General features: G+C 46.2%; 1 long non-coding RNA gene across 2 annotated transcripts in view; it reads right to left on the reverse strand.

The window, feature by feature from the left end:
• The window catches only part of LOC148161655 (uncharacterized), a 305,996-nt gene that overhangs the window by 455 nt on the left and 282,285 nt on the right, over positions 1-23,256 (reverse strand). Inside the window, exons 5-6 of one of the 2 annotated variants that reach the window (XR_015767433.1) lie at positions 20,046-20,121; positions 14,156-14,218 (exon numbers count right to left, since the gene is read on the reverse strand). This is a non-coding gene — a long non-coding RNA (uncharacterized LOC148161655). Of the gene's footprint in view, positions 1-14,155; positions 14,219-20,045; positions 20,122-23,256 lie in introns of those variants that run through there. The other variant, XR_015767432.1, reaches the window with a different exon arrangement.

A 23,256-nucleotide genomic window follows, 5' to 3' on the forward strand; every position in this document is an offset into this window, starting at 1 on the left:
TAACTTGAAAGTATAGGATCAGTGTCTCCTCATGACCCCAGTGCAGCTCTTTCTACCCTCGGGTCCTACCCCCGTGCTTTAATAAAACTACCCTTTTTGAGCTAAACACATCTCAAGAATTCTTTCTTGATCGTTTTCTCCCGGACCCCATTTCCCACCGTACTGTGCTGTCTAGGTTGACCTCAGCCTACAGGGACCAGTGCTCTACCTGCTCTGGGACTCTTGGGGAGCAGGGGCTCTGTCGTTGGTCTCCATACACTGTGCTTCCAGCAACATCTAGCCCATGACTGACCCCATGCAGAACTGAACATAGAGTTCAGGGCTTTTGAGAAACCTGGCAAACAGTCCCCATTCTCAGATTCCCTACATCCCTTCATCTGTTTATTTATTCATTCCACCGATATTTTTAAAGATTTGATAAGTACCAGGAGGCCTGGTGCTGGGTGGACACCAGGTGAGGAGGTGACCTGAGAGATATGAATGGGGAGCTACATTAGTTTTTCTTTTATTGTTTGTGCTTTTGGTATCCTATGTAAGAAATCAGGTTCACTCAACAGGTTCTCACTCTGGATGAGGGCTGTTTATGGCTGAAGCCGGGAACAGCCATGGCCGAGTGGGTCTGCACTGAAAGCTCCTCGGCACCTCAGCTGCTCCCGGAGAACACACGGCACGGATCACAAAGAGGGTACGGGGTTGCGGCTCCTTGGCGATCTGAGAAGAGTCTCAGAATCTCAGAGGTCGTCGTCTATCAAGCCTTGGTGCTCAAAAATATGACACAGCACCCAGGCCAGATGTGAGGAGACAAGGGGCAGTATGATTTCCGAGAGGCCGTGCATTTTGACTGGGGGACGGACCCACCGTGAGCTAGTTCAATACTGGAGTCCGTCAGGCTACATTCTACATGAAAAAAGATGCAGGCAAAAGTGCTCCAGGCAAACAAAACATAAATGCATAAGTAACTGATTTACTTTAACAAGAGTAATTCCACACTAATAATTAACATAAAAGAGTTTTCATTTCTGGTCTGATTAATTTCAGACCTCTGATGACCTTAGCCATTTCCCACCCAACGGCCTTCCCCAAGGGCTGCTGCGTGATTCCCGTTGGTGGATCTTCCTAACTCCATCAGAGGTCAGCACTTGTGGCTGACCTCCCGGGAGCTTCGGTCTCCTCCTCCAGTCTGGCCTCCTGGGCCAGACACAGCCCAGCTGTGGATGCTCCCTGGGACTACTCATCCCCATAATCAGATCTCTGGTAGCACTTCCCTTTAACTACACATACTTCCACAAGGTCCATAAAATAAAGACTGGTCAAATTTTGCTTATCAAAATGTTTTTCTCCACTGTTTTTATCTAAATGTGCTAAAACTTACTGACATGGCACCAACTACTTTGGGGAAAGCAGAACAGACTAAATCAAACGACTGACCAAAACCAACAACCAAGAAAGTAAACAGTCAACAAAGGCAAGTCTTTTATCCAGCAAAGTCATCAAAGGACAAATAACCCCACGGTACCTGCCTGTTCTACCTCAAGCCTTCCTTCCCACACTCTTAAGTGGGTTCCACCGAGTTCCAAGCAGGGACGGGGCGGTGTGTGTGGAGCCCTGAGGTTCTGGGTCGGGCAGGAAGGTGTCCTCGAAGAGCCAGGGTGGGGGCACGTGGAAATGCAGTCCTGAAGGACTCCCAGAGATGCACTCTACACTCCTCTGTGTCCTTCAGCATCTCTCAGAGCCTTGATACTTGACGGATGATTAACTGTCCTTACAAAACAATGCTCTCAAGAAAACAGCAAGGTGAGACACATATTCCTCCCAAAGGATAATCCTATAACTTACATGAAGAGCATTTTAAACTATAGAAGAAGCTGCTGTGAATTGCCTGAAGTGAGTGTTGGTCATCAGATTTCTCTTAAACAATGATCCACCGCAGGTAAGCTAATTTTTCTTCAATTTCCTTTCAAAATAAGTATGGCATGATGGTAGGAAATGGCACCATAATGACTAGAATTTAAACGAATTAATTCTTCCCAGACTATTTTTAAGTACCTATAATCCACGGCGGCACAGCCCATCTTCCCACCTGCCTGTCACGACAACAGGCCTCAGGCAGGCTTTAGCTCACGTGTCTTCCCAGAGCTCAGGGGCTCACGCTTCATCCTGGGGCCCCACTCCACGAGAATGGTCCACGTGCACAGGGCTGCGTGCACAACGTCCGCGTGAAGTGCCACGATGTCATCTGGCCTGTGTGCAAATTCGCCATCTTTGTTTCCTCTCTAGATGCACAACTAGTGACGGACTGTGGGCAGGAGAGACACACGGAGTACTGGCGGGCACGCGGGCAGAGCCTCGCCTCTCAGCCAGGCCAACTCAGCACCGCCAGGCCGCTGGCCCCACGCACCGCCCAGTGTGGCCCTTGGAAGCTCTTTCAAGGCGAGATGCATCTGGGCCCGCTGGGGTCTCTGGCTGAAAGGCACCCTCTCCACGGTGAGCCCTCTGCATGAACGACTCAGGCTGCCGGCCTGGGATGCGGCCCTGGAACCTCTGCAGTCTGGCCCACAGCTGGAACAGGAGAACCGCTCACGGCAGCCAACCACCATCATTCTTGTTCTCATGTCATGATGAAGTATCTACTTCTCATTTGGTCTCATTTCTTTCAATCCAAGCAAAAACACTGTTACAGAATAGCTCACTTGGAGGCTGCAGATCTTTCCCCCTTTTGAAATCCAATCATTGGAATAGCTTTCTCCAACAGGAGGTCATGTCGGCTCCGGCCCCTCAGCCACTGGTCACACACATCACCATCTCAACAGCAGAGGAAGAAGACAGAAGTGAATTTCACAGCCTGTCCACACAGAGCTCGTGAGTGGGGTAGGGGCAGAAGAGTGACTCAGGACCGGTCAGGACGGTCAGGGGCAGGCTGCGCCCACAACTACTAAGGAGCTGGCTCTGGCCTGGCCGATTCCATGAGTGAAAAGTAAGATCTGGACTTTGGCAAGCATCTTCAAAGCGACACCCCATTGCTCCGAACACACATGGGAGTGTACGGAGTTGGAAAAAAATGGCGGGACCGACGTATTCAGGGTCATCCTGCACTATGGTCTTGCACATCAGCAGCCCAAACTGACAAGTCACTGTGCTTTCTCTTCCAGTGTTTCTGTGAGCCTCTGCACCTACACATCAGGGACCCACCATCTGCCTCCCTCACACAGACAGGAAATAGCTTCCCCAGGGCCCTGAGGCGGCCTCAGCACCTGACCAACAGCAGTGAAGTCTTGTGCTACAAGTCACCAAGTTTCTCATTTAAGAAACTATCAGCTGGCCAAACAGGGTAAATATTTTTTCTTAGAGGGGTGGGGCAGAGAGAGAGAATGTTAAACGGGACAACCTGAGATCATGACCTGAGCCAAAATCAAGAGGCGGTCGCTTGACTGACTGAGCCCCCCAGGCGCCCCAAGACAGGGTAAATTCTTGAGATGACAGTGCTCAACATCTGACTGGGATCTGTAATTAAAATGCAAAGTATGCATTTAATATTTTTAATGGGAAACCAATTTGGGAATAAAAGGCTTCACTGCAACTATATTTTTATATGGCAATAAATAGAAAATGAAATTTTAAGAGGTAACAAATGAAACAGCATCAACAAAATCTAACTACCTAAAAATAAACCATACAAAAGGTGTACAAAACTCTACAGAGAACTACTGGGTATTTATCACAAAGATACAAATGTAGGGATCCGAAGGGGTACGTGCACCCCAATGTTTATAGCAGCAATGTCCACAACAGCCAAACTGTGGAAAGAGCCAAGACGTCCATCGACAGATGAATGGATAAAGAAGATGTGGTATATATACACAATGGAATATTATGCAGCCATCAAAAGGAATGAGATCTTGCCATTTGCAATGACGTGGATGGAACTGGAGGATGTTATGCTGAGTGAACTAAGGCAATCAGAGAGGGTGCCTGGGTGGCTCAGTTGGTTAAGCGACTGCCTTCGGCTCAGGTCATGATCCTGGAGGCCTGGGATCAAGTCCTGCGTCGGGCTCCCTGCTCAGCAGGGAGTCTGCTTCTCCCTCTGACCCTCTTCCCTCTCGTGCTATCTCTCATTCTCTCTCTCTCAAATAAATAAATAAAATCTTTAAAAAAAAAAAAGAAAAGAAACTTATAAGTCAATCAGAGAAAGACGTGTATCATAGGACCTCACTGATATGAGGAATTCTTAATCTCAGGAAACAAACTGAGGGTCGCTGGAGTGGTGGGGGGTGGGAGGGATGGGGTGGCTGCGTGATGGACATTGGGGAGGGTATGTGCTATGGTGAGCACTGTGAATTGTGTAAGACTGATGAATCACAGACCTGTGTCCCTGAAACAAATAATACATTATATGCTAATAAAAAGAAAAAAGAAAAAGAAATAGGGACCCCAGGAATGGCTCTGGGCAGGAAACTAACCTCAACCAATCTGCACTTTGTGAGCATGTGTGATGCCAAGAGAACAGGACTGCAGCTGTCTGAGCTGTGCAGGTGAGGGAATGGCAGCACTGCCTGGATGGGGTGCCATCCCAGAAGTATGGGAAACCCTGATGGGCGGAGGGGCGCCCCAGACGGGAGTGGGTGCTGGTAACCATGGGGGGATGGGGGAGGCTAGCCGCATGGGAAGGGATGGGGAGGCTGGAGGGCGCAGGTGCAAGGGAAGACGACGATGAGAGCCTGGCGCTCCAGCCACCAGCCCACAGGTACGCCACCCTCTCACACAGCGCGCACATCTTCAATTCACCGGAGTTTTTACGACCCCGTCTCCTGCCAGAGGAGCCGCTGCGGAAACAGTGATTTGCAGCTTAGGCAGTAACTGTATTTTCAAAGTTAATACCCACACTGCTGTGCATCTGTATAAAATAGATCATTTTAAATCCCTAAATTATCAGCGTGAAAACTTGTACAAACTTTGCATTCCAAACAATTCTCCTCTCTTCTGAAAGTAATTTTTGTGAACTAGATGTGCTTCAAAAAATAAGATTCATAATCAGAATGTAATGTTATAGTTCTGTCTATAATAATGTCTTGGTTGTTTACAAATTTAGAAGTTTTAATGGAGTAAAAGAGCCAATTAACACAGGTGCCCAGGCTGACACGAAGCCCCCGGGCGGCACCGTCGGCACCTCGGGGTCACTGTGGGTCTGCCTGTCATTTGCCAGCGGCCCTCCTTCTTCAGGGTGAGAGTAACACAAGACAGTGCTCTTCTGAAGGGCCCTCTCAATCTCGGCCTCATTTCAGCACAAATTCAAATCAACCAACCAAACAGCTCACTCAGCCAGCCCACTGCACGAACTAACCCGGCCTCAGTTATTAACTAACCTGCATCAGGACCAAGCTCACATGATCACTAGGATGGGGGTTTTTACACTACGTGAAACACCCAGCGGGCCCCGCGCATCCCTGTCCTCTGTGACCTCAGGACCACCATCCTTCTGAGCCAACCCCCCCAGCCCCGCGCAGCGCTCCTCCCACCAGAATTTAAAAACATCAAACAGTAAGTATTTCACTGATCTTTGCTAAAGCTTTGCCACTGGAGGCTCTGTTCACTGGAGGAAGGAACTAATTAACCTTTAACCAGTATGTTTTGGGCTCGCTCAAAACTTTTCCTATTGCCTCTAGAAAATACTATGAAGAAATACCCTGGCATGTTGATTTCAATTTATACTGAAACCAAAAAAAAAAAAAGGACTGTCTGATGTGTAACTTATCCCACAGAAGTTTCTGTGTCCTCACTGTGTTCAAAAATGTCATTGTGACTCAAGGCCTCAAAAAAGTTTTGATTTTGATGGTATTACACAGTTTAAAAACAAGACTCAGAGATGCTTGCTGTGGATGACTGGCCCTCAGAAAGAAATCCCAGGCAATCAACAGTTCATCACAGTGGGAAAGCTCACACACACACAGACACACACACGATATATTTTAAAGTTTTACAAAAGGTAATTATTAGCTGACACCGCTAATTACATAGGAGAAGAGAAAGCTATTTAATTTCACGTTAAATTTATCATACACACGTTTTAGTTAATGCAGTTTTAAAAAAGAAACTTTGGTACAGTTGCTACTCTAACGACAACTCAAATTTTTTAAAAAACGGTAGCATTCAGAATATATTTTCAGAAGTATGAGAAGACAATTAAGTTGAAACCAGATGTTTTAAGATTTGTTTCTGAGGAATATTTTTAAAACAATTGTCGCTTAGAAAAAATTAACTATGGAGGGGAAAAAAGACAATCAGCTCCTTAGTAAAACTATCTAATCATTCAGCACACGTGCTGGGCGCTATGCCAGAGGTCTGACACGGTCATGGTGGCCAGCGTGGGGCCAGCTCTCCGGGGGACAGGCTTGGGGCCCGGGCAGCAAGCTGGAGGCGCCCTGCACAAGGAGCCAGCGGGCCTCCAAACCCACCGAGACCTCAGCCCCCAGGACAAGCACCCTGCACGGCCTGCCAAGTGCTGGCTAGTCCATGTCCCCACCGAGGACCAACTTCTCTCTCTAACGAGGAGGAGCCAACGCAGGGGCCGAACACGCTGCACAGTAGGCCTTCCCAGGACACAGTAAGGAGCCCATGTGGCCTTCCCTTCTAGCTGGCCTGGCTTGGAATTTACCCCCAGGAAAGTCTGCTTCTGAACCCACACCGTGCACACAACCTGTTCCTGATCCTGAGGAAGACCCCCCGTGTGCACAGTTGCACTGTGGGTCTGTACCACTCAGACCCACCACAGCCCTCTTGGGAAGAAGACATGACTCTGGGAATCTCAAAGCAACAGGAAAACCTCATTACCCCCCTTCCCAGTCTCCACTCATACCATCGTCACCCACACTCCACCTTCCTTCAGTTCCTGTCCCAAGTTTTAAAACTGGTCTTACTCCTTACTCTCGGTTCTACTAGATATTCCAGATCCCATTTCTCACCTGTCCAAAATGGCTTCCACCAAAAAAGGCTTCAGGATTATCTGATGATGGTAAGTACTCAGTTTTGTGAGCTCATAAAAGATGGAAACATTGTGATCGAAAGGCATCACAACTTCCACAAATTTCTAAGTTTTTATAGGCTCGGAGTAAGGAAACAAGGATTTCAAAAAACAAAGACAATTATGAAAACATTTGCTTCTTGAATAAACTATACTTCTTTCGTTTTTTAAGATTTATTTACTTATTTAGAGAGACAGAGGGAGCGGGCACTAGGTGGAGGAGCTGAGGGAGAAGGAGAGAGAGGATCCTAAGCAGACTCCCTGCTGAGCGTGGAGCCCTCCTCGGGGCTGGATCCCAGGACTCTGAGATCACCACCTGAGCCGAAATCAAGAGTCAGACGCTGAACCAACTGAGCCACCCAGGTGCCCCTGTACTTCTTTGTTAAGACTTTGGTTATAAAGAATTTAACTATACTGCTCAGAAATGATAAAATACCCTATCGAGTAGTTTTCGACAAATGATTAGTAAGCCCTCCTCATTCAGAACTTTATGTAAAACTAAGGCTTTTTAGTGATACAAAGTATTTAAATAACAAATACGCTCGTGTTCCTATTTAGAACACCTGCTTTATAATCAAATTCATACTTAAAAGGAACTTAGGGACTAAATCCCGGTTTTCTGGTGTAGATATTTGCTGCATACTCTGACAGAGCATTATGTCCCAGATGTTATCATTAGGATTGCTTTTTAACCCTTTAGCATTTTGCCTCTTTATTGCTTTCCTGAAATTGTAAGTTTATTTACATTCACAATGCTGATGAAGAAACACAACTTTTCATGGTGAGCAGCTGCAATATGAAAGTGTGCAGTCACACAAGTGCAGCAAAGGCAGGGTATGTGGGGCCATAACCCCTAGAGCCACCCTGGGTCCTGTCGGCATGCCGCTGAACCACGTTATTGTAGGCTTGTTTCTCTTGTTGATCTTTTCCTGATGAGGCTTTCAAACACTATGATTTGTTAATATTAGTAACAGTTATCCAAATACAGCATTCCTGAAGTCTCGTTATTTACAGTTGCCGTATTCTACAGCACACAGCACGTGCGCGAGGCACACGATCACGTTTCTAAACAGATATTTAAACCCAGGGATATTTTATTACTCAAGAAGACAACTATTAGAAAAATTAAGGGGTACTATGATTGCACACAAGAAACCACAAGAAAAAAGAGAAGGAAGTTATTCTATGGTAACATCTTAATACAAGTCAATACAACTTTTAAAATATTAATAAACTGTCCTTTTTAAAATAAGAAAGCTATTCTCCAACACAGCCTTGATATTTCAACCTACAAAGTACAGCATAAATGATTCTATTTTGTTCTATCTGAAAATGCCTTTACGATAATTCAGAGAACAAGAAGTAGCTCTAATTCACATAATGGCACATATCACCTGTCTGTCAGTGAGACATCTGAAAGCATCTTTTTATTAGAAACACAAATCAATATGCCCAAGGGATTACAATAACTGCCTGAAGCAATCTGTATTACCATTTCATCCCTGATGCTCTTGCTCTGAGCAACTTATTATTATGAATGGCATGAAAATGGCAGCCTGTCACAACTGATTTTTCTTCACCACCTGTAAGAATTTTCCCTCTTAAATGTAATCAAGTATCATCTTATTAAATATATCTCAAGCTAGGCTTTATACAACAGTCCATTACTCAAGTTGTATTCCTTATAATTTAAACTTTCACCAAATATTATTATAAAAGTAACTCCTTAGTAATAAAAACTTTTGGTTTGTTTGAAGTTTTAAGATAACAATTTCAGACTGGGTAGACCCCATGTCCCTGCCTTGCGCCTGTTGGGAGTCCTGGAGCCATGCATTTTTGTCCTGAAAAAGAGCCTCGAGAACTGGTCTATATCTCAGAACTCTCCTCCATCGAACAACATCATAGACTTTGGTATTAATCGACACAACTAGATAAAACGTGCTACATTTTAAAGAGTACTCCGATAAACCCTTGTAATAAGCTTAAAGCTGTATATTCTGATTCTATAAAAGGATCAACTTGGATTCCAAGGACCACTCTGAAAGGGTGAACTAACATGGCTCATCTGTCAGTGATGAATCTGACTGCAGCTTAGTTCACCTGCCTACGAATTCTCTTTCCATCTCAGATTGTCGTGGCCACTGAGGAGGCGGTGGCTCTCAGTTATCAGTATGGGTCCCAGCCCTCAGGGCTGGCTGCACCCCCAATTTCCAATTCAGGAGGTCTAGGAGAGACACCCCGGGGCAGTCTCCGCGCAGGCAGAGGTAACACTGATGTCACCAGCCCAGGGCCACTCAGCTGGGCCACGAGACAAGGCCGTGTGGATAGGGAGGTGCCGCAGAGTAAGACAAGTGGCTAAGGCAGCAGGTAGAGAAACTGCCTTCTCTGTTTCTTAAAATGCATGCCTGGGGTAGAGTGCAGGCATCTGTGGCCACAGCAGAAGATGAGGCAAGTGATCACATTTTTCTCCTCATTTTTCTGTTGGATGTTTTCTTTCTGACAAGCAGCTAGAGAAGAACGGAACAGACAAAATGAAGACAAAAGGAGAAAGGCCCAAATTAAGGCTTGGGAAATGGGATGGGCAGAAGGACAAGTTTAAAAACAGGTTTTATGAAGCAACGAGCAACACTGGTTCAATGGCGAACATCCCTCTCCTCAGCTCTGGGAGGGTATTCTGAAAGGGACAAATGCTGGTGCATGAGCACCTCCGGCCTCCACAGGGAAGTCACACGCACATCCCCTGACCCGTGGGGACGGCTGGCGCTTTTCCCAGGGGGAGACAGGGCTCTGTGCAACAGTCCTCACCAACGACTCCACCAAGGGGAACGGGGGCCCTACGAGCGGGCCATGATGTTGAGTACCGCCAACTGTGTGCACCTGCGACTGTGCAAGTTCCCCGACTCGCCTGCCCCACCACCTGTCACTCTGGACCGGCCATTTCTCTGCCCATGTCTCTGCTTCTGCTCTGGGGCTCTTGAACATCGGCCTGAGAAAGCCACACACTCCTTACTGGCTCCATTACAAACTTAAGAATCCCAGCAGCTGTTGGGTCCTTCCATCACTCAAGAACTGATGAGGCTGAATCGTTTGGCGAATCCTCTCCAACTCCGGCCGTGCTGTGCATCCCTCTCCCCACCTGAATGACTGTTATCACTGGCTTCTCCCCCACCTGTCAGCACTGCTCTCTTCCCGCAGTGCCTCCATCCCAGAAGCGCACAGACGTTTCACAAATGAGCAGGTCCCTCCTCCGCACGCTACGGGAAGGCAGGGAATAAAGGCACTACAGAGCGATAGCAAGGACACACCGGCTGACGGACTGAGGACCGTCCACATGTGTCCAGAGCCATGGAGCCACGCCCTACTGCACACAGCAGCTCTTCCCCCAGTGACCACAGAATCTTCTCTTCGGTGATCTGAAGTGACTGCGGGATGACCGTGGAACGCGTTCTTCCATAGACGGCAGCTTCTCCTTTATAAACTAGGGCCCTCTCTTCTTTTATGGAAAGCATGAATAATTTTACAATTTTCTCAACCAGAAACAAACAAAATCAATAAAGCCCTCTGCCCGCATCCCTGCTGCTGTCCTGGTGCTTCGGGCTCCCTCCCAACCCTCGGCCCCGCTGTCCTTCCCCTCATCCCCGACCTTCCTGCTGCCTTTGCATCTGATTCCCCCGGAACAAATCAAAGACAATGATTCTCCTGTTGCTAAATCTACTCGTCTCTTTTCATTTTTCTCCCCAACGACCTCCAGAGCGCCGGCACGCTGTGGACCTCCACCCACTGCTACGAGTGCCTTCCTCCTTCAGCCTCTTCCTCCCTGGCCGCTCTTCTGCCACTTCAACCCTTCACTGCCAGCACTAGGAGGTTTGACGAGGTTCCTGTCTCGTTCTGGCTCTTACTGTACATAAAAGGCCTGGGAGCGCTCCTCTAGGACCACGCTGGGGTAGCCAGTGGTCCTAAGTTATTAAGTAGTCCCCCTTTCTCTCCTTCTGCACTGGGGGTTGGCCTCTACCCCCGTGACCCACTCACCTTCTGTGAGGGCCATTCCTTGCTCTGGCCAAGGAAAGGTGACCTGAGCCACTTGGTATGTAACCCGCCCCGTCTGTGTCTTCGTCCCCAGTGGTCCTGGAAGCACGTGTCCAGGAGGGCTCCCCGAGGGACCACGATGAGCAGAGCACCTGCCAACGTGTCAGACCCATACTGAGGAGGAAAGCGGTCTTTGCTGTAGTAAGCCACTGTGGTTTTCAGGGCCATGTGTGTCACAGCATGACTCAGAGACAGGACTCTTTCATAAGTACGTATTTCCAGCCCCAATTACTCTGCTGTCGTGAGCACCACAGCGAAATCTCACCGGAGCACTGTGTCTGTCACTGCCCTGCGTGCACACAGAACGGAGTCTGAGGAACAGTGCGCTTCCCTAAAGAAGAGAAACTCGGAAATGGTCTGACTTCCGTCTGAGATGTTTCCTTTGTGTTTCGGGTGGCCTTCTCTGAAGGCCAAACGTTGGCTGGTTTAGTAAGCCACTGCAAGAACACTGAGAGGTCATCTTTACATGATGTCTTCCTTTCTCTCTTTAGGGATCTGAATAGATCACATCATCTTTTCATTCAACATGTATCAGTCCTTCCCCTAGATAAGTTACATCCGTTACTTTTTGCCCACTGTAGCATGCTCATGTTTCCTGAATTTTTTTCTTATAAATCTGGCATTTGACACTTAGAAATATTTAATAACATACGCAAATTTAGAGATTTTATTCTTCTCCTAGGAGCATTCCTTAATTTACAAAAGCGCTTCCTCTCAAGCTGACGCATTCTGACCCGCAGCGCTTTCAGGGAGAAGCACCACGGTGACTGCACCACAACGTCCCCGCTCCAAAACCAGCTGCCACCATTTCCTCCGAGGGTGGTCACGCAGATTCACGACGTTACGTACCGGGTGCTTCAAACAGCACCTGCCATGTGTTGGCGCTCTGCCTGGGCCTCAGCCATCACAGGTACAAAGACTTCCACCTGGAGCTGATGGAGCACCAGGAAGGTGCCGGCCATGGAAGAGCACGTTTGCTCCACCTGTGAGGCTGACACGTGGCAGAGCAGGGTTCTGAATCCAGTTCTGCAAAAAGTCAGAGATGCCCTTCCTATTAGAGGTGTGCTGTGTTAGCACCAAGGACATTTAGAGGTTTTGTTTGGTTTTAAAGCAGGGACGGAGGAAGAGGAGTGGAGCGGAAGGACGGCTGCCGACATGGGCAAGGAGCAGGTCTCCGGGCCCCCTGGCGGGACAGTGTGGGGTGGGGTGCCCGCACAGCTAGGGGCGCACTGAGTATTTCTGGGCACTCATTCCCAATGCACACTTCCCTGTCGAGGAAGACAGTCATGGTGGGTAATGTGTACTGAGCGGTAAGACACAGAATTAAGCCATCTGCCCAGGGTCACAGAGCTGGCTAGTGGCAATGCCCAGACGCTGACCGGGCAGCAAAGCCCCAGGCCGGAGTTCTTCACCTCCGGTATACACCTGGGAAAGGTCACCCGACGGCTTCTGTGTCCACGCCCAAGGGGAAGAGCATGGAGCCAAAACCAAAGGTGTGTGCAGAGCAGTGAGGTGAGGACAGACAACAGGAGGGAACAGAAAAGAAGCCACCCCAAAGAGTAAGCTGGGAGGAAACAGGAGTTGGATTCCATGACAGGATCACTTTTCAGATTTTAAAGCTTACTATTGAAAATAAAATTGACCCTCAAAGTCATCCTAAAAGTAAAACGATTAGAAATGATTAAGAAACAAAACATACCCTAGAACTTGTATATGCACAGGTAGAACATTCTAGTTTTGCTTACTAAAGAAAAAAAAATATTGCTATACTTCACAGAAAACATACACAAATATGCATGTAATCTGTCAATAATTTAATAATTTATTTTTAAATAGATTTAACTCTACTGAAAAAATAAGGACTTGAAGTATATTCAATTTCCTCAAATGAGCGCAAGTTTTGTAACAGACATCAACAGGGATAATTTTCCATGTTATCACAATCAGAATTTAAACTAATATGAATGTGTCACACACAGACATTTGGAGTCCTAATGAACACTACTTCATCGAGCTCCCTGGGATGACCCGTGTGGCCCGGCGGGGGCGAGGACACTTGCCAGCCAGCAAACGTGTCAGAACCACTCTGAAGCACTGCAAATAGGCACGGACATTCAAAGGGTAAGGAACGCTTTCCTAATGTTGGAAGGGTTATTTTTTAAAACAATATTTAGCTGAAAAAATGGAATACATCTTGTCCTTAAAAATATCTTTTCAAAGAATTATTTCATTTCTATTGCTTTGCAATAAAAATTCCTACAAAAGACAACCTTTTCTATTGATTACTCAGAAAGCAAGGTATGAATCCACGACAGCACTTTTTTTGTTCTACTCAGATACACCTCAGATTATATTTCAAATAAAAAGGAGTAAAATGCACAGTTAAAAAGAGCTTCTCATAAAGTGGACATCGGCAAATTCTGTGACTTGACCATACAAAATGTATTAACCAAATAATAGCAACTGAGATATCAAACTAACTTTTTTTTGGTTCCTATGTAACTTGCATACACATGCTGCCTACCTAAACAATTTCAGAAGTATAACAGAAAGATGATCAATTTAGGAATATAATCAAGCAGTCTTTAAAACTAAAACCTGTTTTCAACATGCTATGAAATGAAAATAACTTAAATGAGTTCAACAGTGTCGCACTATCAAATACTGTAACATACTAATGTAGATTCTATTTTAAAAATGAGCCATCGACATAAAAAAAAGAACGCAAACTGTAAAATAAACTGAAAAGAAGAGACCACAACTCACTATTTATGGGCAAATTGTATATCCAACAAAGAAAACTTAAGAGACACGGAAACTTTGATTAACCAAGAAAAGATACTTTTGGAAGTTCTTCAGTCTGAGCATGCTGTTACATAAATACAGAGAATTCACATCTGAAAACACCAACATTTTTGAAAGTCTGTTTTTAGGTTATTTATATTAACCTAAAATGAACAAGCTCTTCAGGACTGCATGTACTTTCTTACTGAAAGGGAAAATCAAGTCATTAAAGCAGCTGCTCCTTAATCTAGCCTACCTTATTTTTTGGATTGGATGTGTTCATTACACTTCGAGTCTCTTTTCCAGTATAAATGACAACACCTATTACAGTACCTGCAAAAACACGAAAGTGGTCCTTACAGAGAGATGCCTCAAAGGGGAAGCACAGAGAGAACACTTTCTAATCAATTGTCTTGATGGAAAATATTATTCACTGCTTAATTTTATATAAATTTATCTAACAGCACATTTGAGTTGGCTAGGTCAAGAGAGTCTAATCTCAACTTTCAAAATAAGCTTTGAGGAACTCAACTGATTTTTTAAGCTATACACATTTACCTATATACAACATCACTCGGTTCACGTGTGCAAACACCACAGGTAAGTGAAGAGAGGCTGTGTTCTCAAGTGGTCAGATGCATCATGGGACCTTCAAACCAAGACCGCACCAGCCGAACCACCTTCCCTGAGCGAGACTTGAGTACTACTAGGTATAAGAGCCTCCGCTGACATTTTAGCACCTATACAATTAAAACAGTAAGAGACAATTACATAAATAACATTTGATGTTGAATTTAGATGTTATTAGCCTTTTTTACTCATGTCTCCTGAAAGTTTGGTTTTCTAAGTGTGTATGCCTATCAAACTTAAGGTAAAAGAATACTAAAATACCCCTAGAACAACCATTGGATTACAAAGGCTCAGAGGCACTCACCTCTGTAATATTAAATTAAAAACCACAGAACAGGTCTGTTTCTAAACTGCAGCTATGCATAATCTATATTCCTAGTTTTCATAAATTCTGAGGATGAGAAATGATTAAAGAAAGAAAATCACGTCCATAAATACTCACTGAGACCAACACCACTGCAGAATTCACTATAATAATTGTACAAAAACTCTTTGATGTCACATTAATGTAACGTGTGAAATTTAGTGCGTTGTAAGTCAGGACCCAGGGAATAAATGTGATCCTAGTGATCTCTTGGATTTATATGAACACATAGCTGCAAATTAGACGCATTAGATAATGAACGGTTTCCTCCATGGAATGTTCAGGAAGACAGGGAGGTGCTAGAGGGCTGCTCAGTGGTCACATCTGCAGAGGTTACACGTTTCTTTCAAAATAAGCATTTCCTTTCTTCCCCCTGTTTTAATTGTGAGCCGCTTGCAGAGCTGTGTGGTTGAATTTCCTGAGCCCCTTGAAAGCAGAGCAGCCCCTCCAGCACAGAGGGCAGCCCAAACTGCACAGATGCGGCCTCTGTAGAGCAGTGCCCAGCAGAGCTGCAGATGGTGGGTCTGCACTTAGTGCTCAGGAAAGCACAGATTACGTAATGAGCCAGTGCCGTAGAGGACCCCACCCCAAACACACACAGCTCTTGTGTCAAACAGTACATTCAATCCGACTGCGTCAGTAGTTTCTTCCTATTTTGCCAATTAAACTTAAAATATAGGAGTGTCTCATGTGAAATGAGCTCACTAATGTTAAAAAAGTACAAAAACGGAAGACAAACTGCAAAATTATTTTTAATATTAGCAGAACAAAAAGTCTCAGAAAAGACTTAAAAATTAATTAGGCTAGAAAACACTGTCCTAAAATCCAGACAAACTATTAGTAATGTTGATTCTAGGCTGGTATTGCAGTTACAAGTATCCAAAATGCAATCTGAGAAATGACAAGACTAAGAAAACGTAATGCATTCAGATACACATAGATAGCATATTTAATCAGTACTGCAGGTTAAATACAACGTACATAAAGAGTATTTAACAGAATTCCTCCCATGGTTTTCCTTGTATAATCTACTGAAGTCTGGTAAAGGCTCTCCCATGCATTATCTCATCCCATTCTCACTGAAAAGGAATTAGAATAATGCATTTTTTTCCAAGTCGGTCATGCTTTTTAACTACTAAAATTAGTGAAGTCAGTATGGCGTATTTGCAGTACTCTCCATTCTTTTTGACAAAGGGCACCTACTTATGGACTAGTACAGGCTGAAAGGTTGACCAAACCCTGTTATGTACGGCAAATCTATCTATAGATACATATATATAGATACATATGGCAAAGTGGTCACCTGTTCATTTTGGAAACAAGACCAGAGAGGGAACACAACAGAGCACATTCATCAGAAAGTCTGACAGAGAGAACGTGTCAGAGACAGACAGACACATGGACAGACCTCGAGAATGCTCAACCATCCGAAGTAGTTCCTGACTGTCACTTAGGCACCTGCTGGCTCCCATGCAGAAGTGCTTTCCTCGTGCCAGTCTCAACAAAACCCCGAGCGTGGGCGGCCCACCCACTGCAGAGTTTTCGTGTGCCTGCAACAGATGGGGAGCACAAAGGCGGCCAGCAAAGACTACGGATTTGCCTCAGGAGAGCAACACGGCGAGACTGAGCCAGGGACACAGGCGGACACTGCGACCTGCACCAGGTCTGGGCCCCGCCCGGTGAGCGTGCCATGCGTCCGGGGACAGCAGGGCAGCCGCACCCACTTCCCAGCGGCCAGGACTGCCCAGTCCCGAGACCCGAGGTGCAAGCAGCAGCAGCGTGCGGCGCCGCTGTGTCCTCCATGACCCCCGCTGCCCTCCTGCACCACAGCTCGCGGGTTGTGTCCCTCAGGGGACTGCAGTGGGGCAGCTTTTCCTGCTTTCCCGAGGCCCATCAGGCAACCGCTCTGCCGCAGGAGCCTCACACACCATGCCCACTAAAGGGACAGTGTGATTTTAAGTTTCTAATCTGGCACGAGGACTAGTCTCATAAAATATCATGCCAAAAATTACCAAGAGAAATGAAACCACACAAAAACCAAAAAGAATATATATGTTCCAATTTTTTCAACCTAAATTATTTCATCAAACTGCTATAGAAGTATCCAAGTGTTTACTCTCATTTTCTGTATTTATCACAATCAGTACCAGCCCTGGACCCCTGTCTACGTACAGGCCCCCCTCTAGAGGGAGGGGTCACCCTAGACCCCCGTCGGCACAGCAGGCCCCACAGCAGCCCTGCTCTGGGGGGGTCACCGCCGTCGGCACACAGGCCCCCGCTCTAGAGGGGTCAGCCTAGACCCCTGTCGGCACACACGCCCAGCAGCCCTGCTCTGGGGGGGTCACCGCCGTCGGCACACAAGCCCCCGCTCTAGAGGGGTCACCCTGGACCCCCGTTGGCACACACGCCCAGCAGCCCTGCTCTAGGGCACATCCCTGCTTCCAGGCTCTTGGCAGTTTAATTTCAGAACACTCTCTTGTCCACTTATCACTTGCAACGTGGCAGCTCTCTGGGACACTGACTCTGCTCTGGGAATGGCGTTCACTAACAGACAAGGGGAAGAAGATGGAGGGCACCACAAGCAGTTGTGTTTGTCCCTTTTCAGGGACCCTTGGCCCTCGGATCCTCTGTGGTGTTAACGTGAGCCCTCATTCCCATGCACTCAGAACCCCAGGATGACGGAGGAAGGCCCAAGTTCACTTCACCTAGGAGGCAACCTGAATTCAGTGGACACGTATTTAAAAGTAAGATTTAAAACAATTCTTTCTCAACTTATAATCAAGTATAAAGAAGATATGAGCCCTTAAATTACTCCTGGAAACCCAAGGTCTTTCAAACATTGCTCAGGATACAGCAGTTTCATAATATACAGAGTCTAGTAATTGCTCACATTATTAAGGTTTTTAAATAAAGGTAAGTATGTGTTAAAATATTTAAAATTAATGAAAAGAGCTTGCATTTTTAAAATGTCCAAACACAAATGAATCTTAAGAGGCGTCTTAAGACTTAAGTTTTTTTGAACGGATGGTTTTTGAGCAGCATAAATACTTTCCTGGAAGATAAAAAGCCCGGGTGCACTGAATTCAACCCATGAGAGAATGAGAAACAGTCCTCAATGTGGCAAGCATATGTGACGCCTAGATTTGTGTCTGTTCTGCCCACGTGTGCAACCAAGAGCTTCCACGTGCCAAGGTCGCCTGGAGAGGAAACGTTTGTACGGGGGTTACCGGGCGCATCACATAGGCCTTCTGCTCGGGGGCTTCTGCCTCTGTGAGAAGAAAGGCCACAGATCGATAGCACTAGGGTCAGTAGCAACATTCTAATACACAGGGAACAAAAGAGCAAATAAAACGTATTTTTTTTTTTAAAAAAGCATCTTCAATATGATGGAAACAAAACAGAATACAGCTCTAGACATGGGGAAAATGTGAAATCAGTGACCAAGTATCAGCTCATATGTGCTATGTTTTAAATATTTTCCTATCAGCTATTAAACGCTAAAGGCTGAAGGGTGACAGCTGTCGAGGATGGATTCCAATCCCGACCCTGGGACAGCCTGGCTGTGTGACCGAGCGAACAATGGGGGCCGGCGCGATGAGGCTGTGCAGCACCACACCGAGCCAGGGCGCAGCTGTCAGCAAGGTCAGCAAAGATCGGCAGCGTGGAGGACGCGTGAGCTCAAGATTCGGGGACTCCTCCTGGCCGCAGTGCCCTCTCCAGTGACCCCCCGGGCACAGCCAGTCTCCCCATCCTGGGGTCTACACAGCCCGAGACCTGGCCTGCTCCCCACCCCTCCTTGGTGTGCTATCCTGACTTCTCTTTCTCTTTAGTTTGAGAAATTTAAAAGATCATCAGTACAAAAATCATGAAAGACCTCAATTTCTATTAAAATTGTCCTAGTTGCCCTCAGATTTTTATTAAACATAGGAAACATTAGTATACACCTAAGGCCCCTCTCCTCCTCTATTCCCTAGAAGGTGCACACGTGGACCCCTACAGGAGCCTGACTGACACACTGCTGTGCACACAGGCCCCCACGGCACACGCGCACAGAACTGCCCGGCCTTTCCCCGAGCCCCAGACACCAGGCCCCGGCACCATCCTCGTCAGCCTGCAGCTCAAGAGGCCCTCACGTAGCTGCTGGTGCGCTCACGAATCCTCCCCACACCTTTCCACCCCTTGACCTCACGCACCTGTTTGCTCTTCCTTCAAACTCTGATCAGGTAAGGATTTTGGCTTCTTTGTTTTGGGGGCACCCTATACTTCCCTGTGGTACTCAGCAGAGCGTAAAGCACCCGCCTCGCTTTATTAAAGTAGTCCTCGCCCATGCGCGCTCCCGAGGACAGTGCATTCAACAGCGCCTGGTCTCTGCAGAGGGATTCTTACAAAACCACCAGAAGAGCAACCAGGCTCTATGGGCGCTGGGCCACAGATTAAGAAGACAGACAGCCCTACTCTGAACATCCCCTACCCTTCCTACCCCCACCAGCAGCCTTCACGCTCCCTGCTGCTAAGATTCACTCCTGTTTACCATTAGCAAGTCAACTACTTTCTGAAAAGCTGACCAGCATTTAGATTTCAATACCTCCCAGAGAAATTTACTTCCCAAAATGTATATTTAGGTGACCTCCCTGTTCAGCCACTAGAAATACTCCAACATCCTCCAATTTCACTCAGAAGAAAATTAAGACGCTTTACTCTGGTCCCCAAAGGCTGAACAGGAAATATCTCCCCAGGCCCCCTATCTCATCTAATACTTTTCTCCCTGACAGACAAACCCACCACAGTGATCTCTTCCAAATTCTACTGGGTGACTGAGGAGTGGGAAAACCCCCAAATACCACCCCTTCCTTCCCCGGTTGCGCTAGGCCACCTCCCAGTAAGGGACATTGACAAGTCTGGCGAGAAGAGGGATCAGAACCCACGAAATGCCGCTGCCCTGCTCCACGGAGGCCTTGCTCCTTGCAGCGCACAGTCCACAGCCAGCGCTTGCTTAGCACTCAGCCCCTCAGGTCCTGCCCCACACCCGCCAACTACAGGGAATGATCCGTAAGGTCCCTGGGTGGTACAAGGTGGTTATTTTCAGAGATACTGCACAGAGTCACTCCAGCACAAAAGCACCACCAAATGTGAGAGCTGACACTAACAAGAGAACTTGTTTCATACCTGATGCAACAATGGTGCTCGCCCGCAGTGTATTTTCTAGGCTGAGACTCTCATGAATGGGTGGGTGGCAGTCTTCCTGTTCACAGAGAAGGGGAAAAATGGCAAGTTAGCAACTTTTTTTACTTCAGATATCTGCAGTGATAAAACAAACATACAAGCTGGATTCAGTGAATGAGCAGTGAAATGGCACTGCAGAATAAAGGTGAAAAATGGGAATTTAGACAGAGGCTCCTGGGAAGAGGGCAGAGCAGGGAGCACCAGGAATCTCTGCCCACCGGGCAATGACCACATGGCAGAATCTGTCTGATGGGACTATTTGGGGACTGTGGAGTCGGCTGAAGGCTTGCAGCTGTCCAGGGGAAGTAGTCAGTTTTGGTCTCTTCTAACTCCCAGCACAGAGCAGCTACCCAGCCGTGCGGCAGGCAGCTGTGCACGTGTTTCTGGGGCAGCCTGCAGACGCCAGGTGGGCAAGAAGCACCCCGTCCTCCAAAGAGCAGGAGTCTAAGCTCTGACCACTGCCGGCTGCTTCTGATCACACAGGTGCAGACACAGAGCCTGGCGGCCCTCGCTGGCGGCCCTCCAGCTCCAGTGACTCCAAGGGCATTGGAAGGGCGAGGGCCCCATTGTCCCCCTTCTGGGAGCCAGACATTAAACACTAGAACATTCTAAAACAACTGCATATATGGAAAAAAACACAAAGTGACTGTGGGTGCCCAAGAAAAAGCTCAGAAAAGACCTGAAAAGACATTAAATGTACACCTCAGACTGATAACCCGGCACAGAGACAGTCTATAATCATAAAAAATAAGTAAATCAACAAATAAATATAATGACTAAAACCCCAGCAAGCCCGGAAGAAGGGCGAGAATGGACTTCCAGAGGTACATCATTACACTAAAAACAAAGTGTTCAATAACAAGGCATTAAAAACAAAACAACAACAAAAAAAGTATGGCCCATTTATTTTTTTTTTTAAGATTTTATTTATTTGAGAGAGTGAGAAAGAGCATGAGAGAAGAGAGGGTCAGAGGGAGAAGCAGACTCCCCACTGAGCAGGGAGCCACATGTGGGACTCGATCCAGGGACTCTGGGATCATGACCTGAGCTGAAGGCAGTCGCTTAACCAACTGGGCCACCCAGGCGCCTAGTATGGCCCATTTAAAGGAACATTGTAAATCAACAGAAACAACCCCTGAAAAAGACCTGATGTCAGATATACGAGACAAAGACTTTAAAAGGAAAGTATTAAGGATGTTTAAAGAAATGAAGATGTGGAGAATGCCAAGAAAACAATGTGTGAACGAAACGTAAATATGAAGAGACAGAAAACCTCAACAGAAAGCAGAAGAAAGTCAAGAGCTGAAAAGTACGATGACTGAAATGAAAATTCCCCTAAAGAGATTTAAGGCAGATCTAACCACGCAGAAGAATCAGCAAACCTGAACACGGAACAACGGAAATGACCAAGTCTGGGAAACAGAATGAAAACAGGTGGAGGAAAATTAAAAAGGTCTGAGGGAGTGCAGGACACCAAGGTACAAACCAATATAGGTATTGTGGGAGTCCCAGAAGTGGAAGACAGAATGAAAAAGGCAGAGAGAATATGTGAAGAAGTAATGGATGAAAACACCCCAAATCTGATGAAAGACATGCATGTAAACAGTGAAGAAGCTCAAGCAAATCCAAGGAAGATGAACTCAAAGAGACCCACATAGAGACACATTATCATAAAAGTTTTAAAAGACAAAGACAAGGGCGCCCAGGTGGCTCAGTCATTAGGTGTCTGACTTTTGTTTCGGCTTAGGTCATGACCTCAGGGTTGTGAGACTGACCCCCACACTGGACTCCACGATCGGTGCAGAGTCTGCTTGAGACTCTCATTCTCCCTCCGTCCCTCCCCGCCACGTATTCTCTATCTCTTTCTCGAAAATAAATAAATAGGTCAGCACTATTTTTAATTTTTTGAGGCACCTCCACACTGTTTTCCAAACTGGCTGTACCAACTTGCATTCCCACCCACAGTGTAAGAGGGTTCCCTGTCTCCACAACCTCTCCAACATTTGTTGTTTCTTGCCTTGTCCATGTTTGCCATTCTAACTGGTGTAAGGTGGTATCTCAATGTGGTTTTGACTTGAATTTCCCTGATGGCTAATGATGATGACCATTTTTTCATGGGTCTGTTAGCCATTTGTATGTCTTCTTCAGAGAAGTGTCTGTTCATGTCTATTGCCCATTTTTTTGACTTATTTGTTTTTTGGGTGTCAAGTTTGAGAAGTTCTTTATAGATCTTGGAAATCAGCGCTTTGTCTGTAGTGTCATTTGCAAATATCTTCTCCCATTCTGTGGGTTGCCTCTTTGTTTTGTTGACTGTTTCCTTTGCTGTGCAGAAGCTTTTTATCTTGATGAAGTCCCAATAGTTCATTTTTGCTTCTGTTTCACTAGCCTTTGGAGATGTATCTTGAAAGAAGTTGCGTGGCCAATGGCAAAGAGGTTACTGCCTATGTTCTCCTCTAGGATTTTGATGGATTCCCATCTCACATTAGCTACCCTATGACCCAGCAATTGCACTTCTGGGTATTTACCCCAAAGACACAGATGTAGTGAAAAGAAGGGCCATATGCACCCCAATGTTCATAGCAGCAATGTCCACAATAGCCAAACTGTGGAAAGAGCTGAGATGCCCTTCAACAGATCAATGGATAAAGAAGATGTGGTCCTTATATACAATGGAATATTACTCAGCCATCAGAAAGGATGAATACCGAACTTTTACATCAACTTGGATGGGACTGGAGGAGATTATGCTATGTGAAATAAGTCAAGCAGAGAAAGTCAATTATCATATGGTCTCACTTATTTGTGAAACGTAAGGAATAGCAGGGAGGACGTTAGGAGAAGGAAGGGAAGAATGAAGGGGGGGAATCAGAGGGAGAGACGAACCATGAGAGACGATGGACTCTGAGAAACAAACTGAGGTTCTAGAGGGGAGGGGGGTGGGGGGATGGGTTAGCCCGGTGATGGGTATTAAGGAGGGCACGTACTGCATGGAGCACTGGGTGTTATACGAAAACAATGAATCGTGGATCACTACCTCAAAAACTAATGATGTACTGCATGGTGACTAACATAACATAATAAAATAAAATAAAATTTTAAAAAATTAAATAAATAAATCTTTAAAAAAAAAAAGACAAAAAGAGAATCTTGAAAG

This window comes from Eumetopias jubatus, unplaced genomic scaffold (assembly GCF_037043125.1).
Source record: "Eumetopias jubatus isolate StellerSeaLion01/CBP00866 unplaced genomic scaffold, mEumJub1_p1.0 scaffold_104, whole genome shotgun sequence".
In the NCBI taxonomy this organism is placed as follows: domain Eukaryota; kingdom Metazoa; phylum Chordata; class Mammalia; order Carnivora; family Otariidae; genus Eumetopias; species Eumetopias jubatus.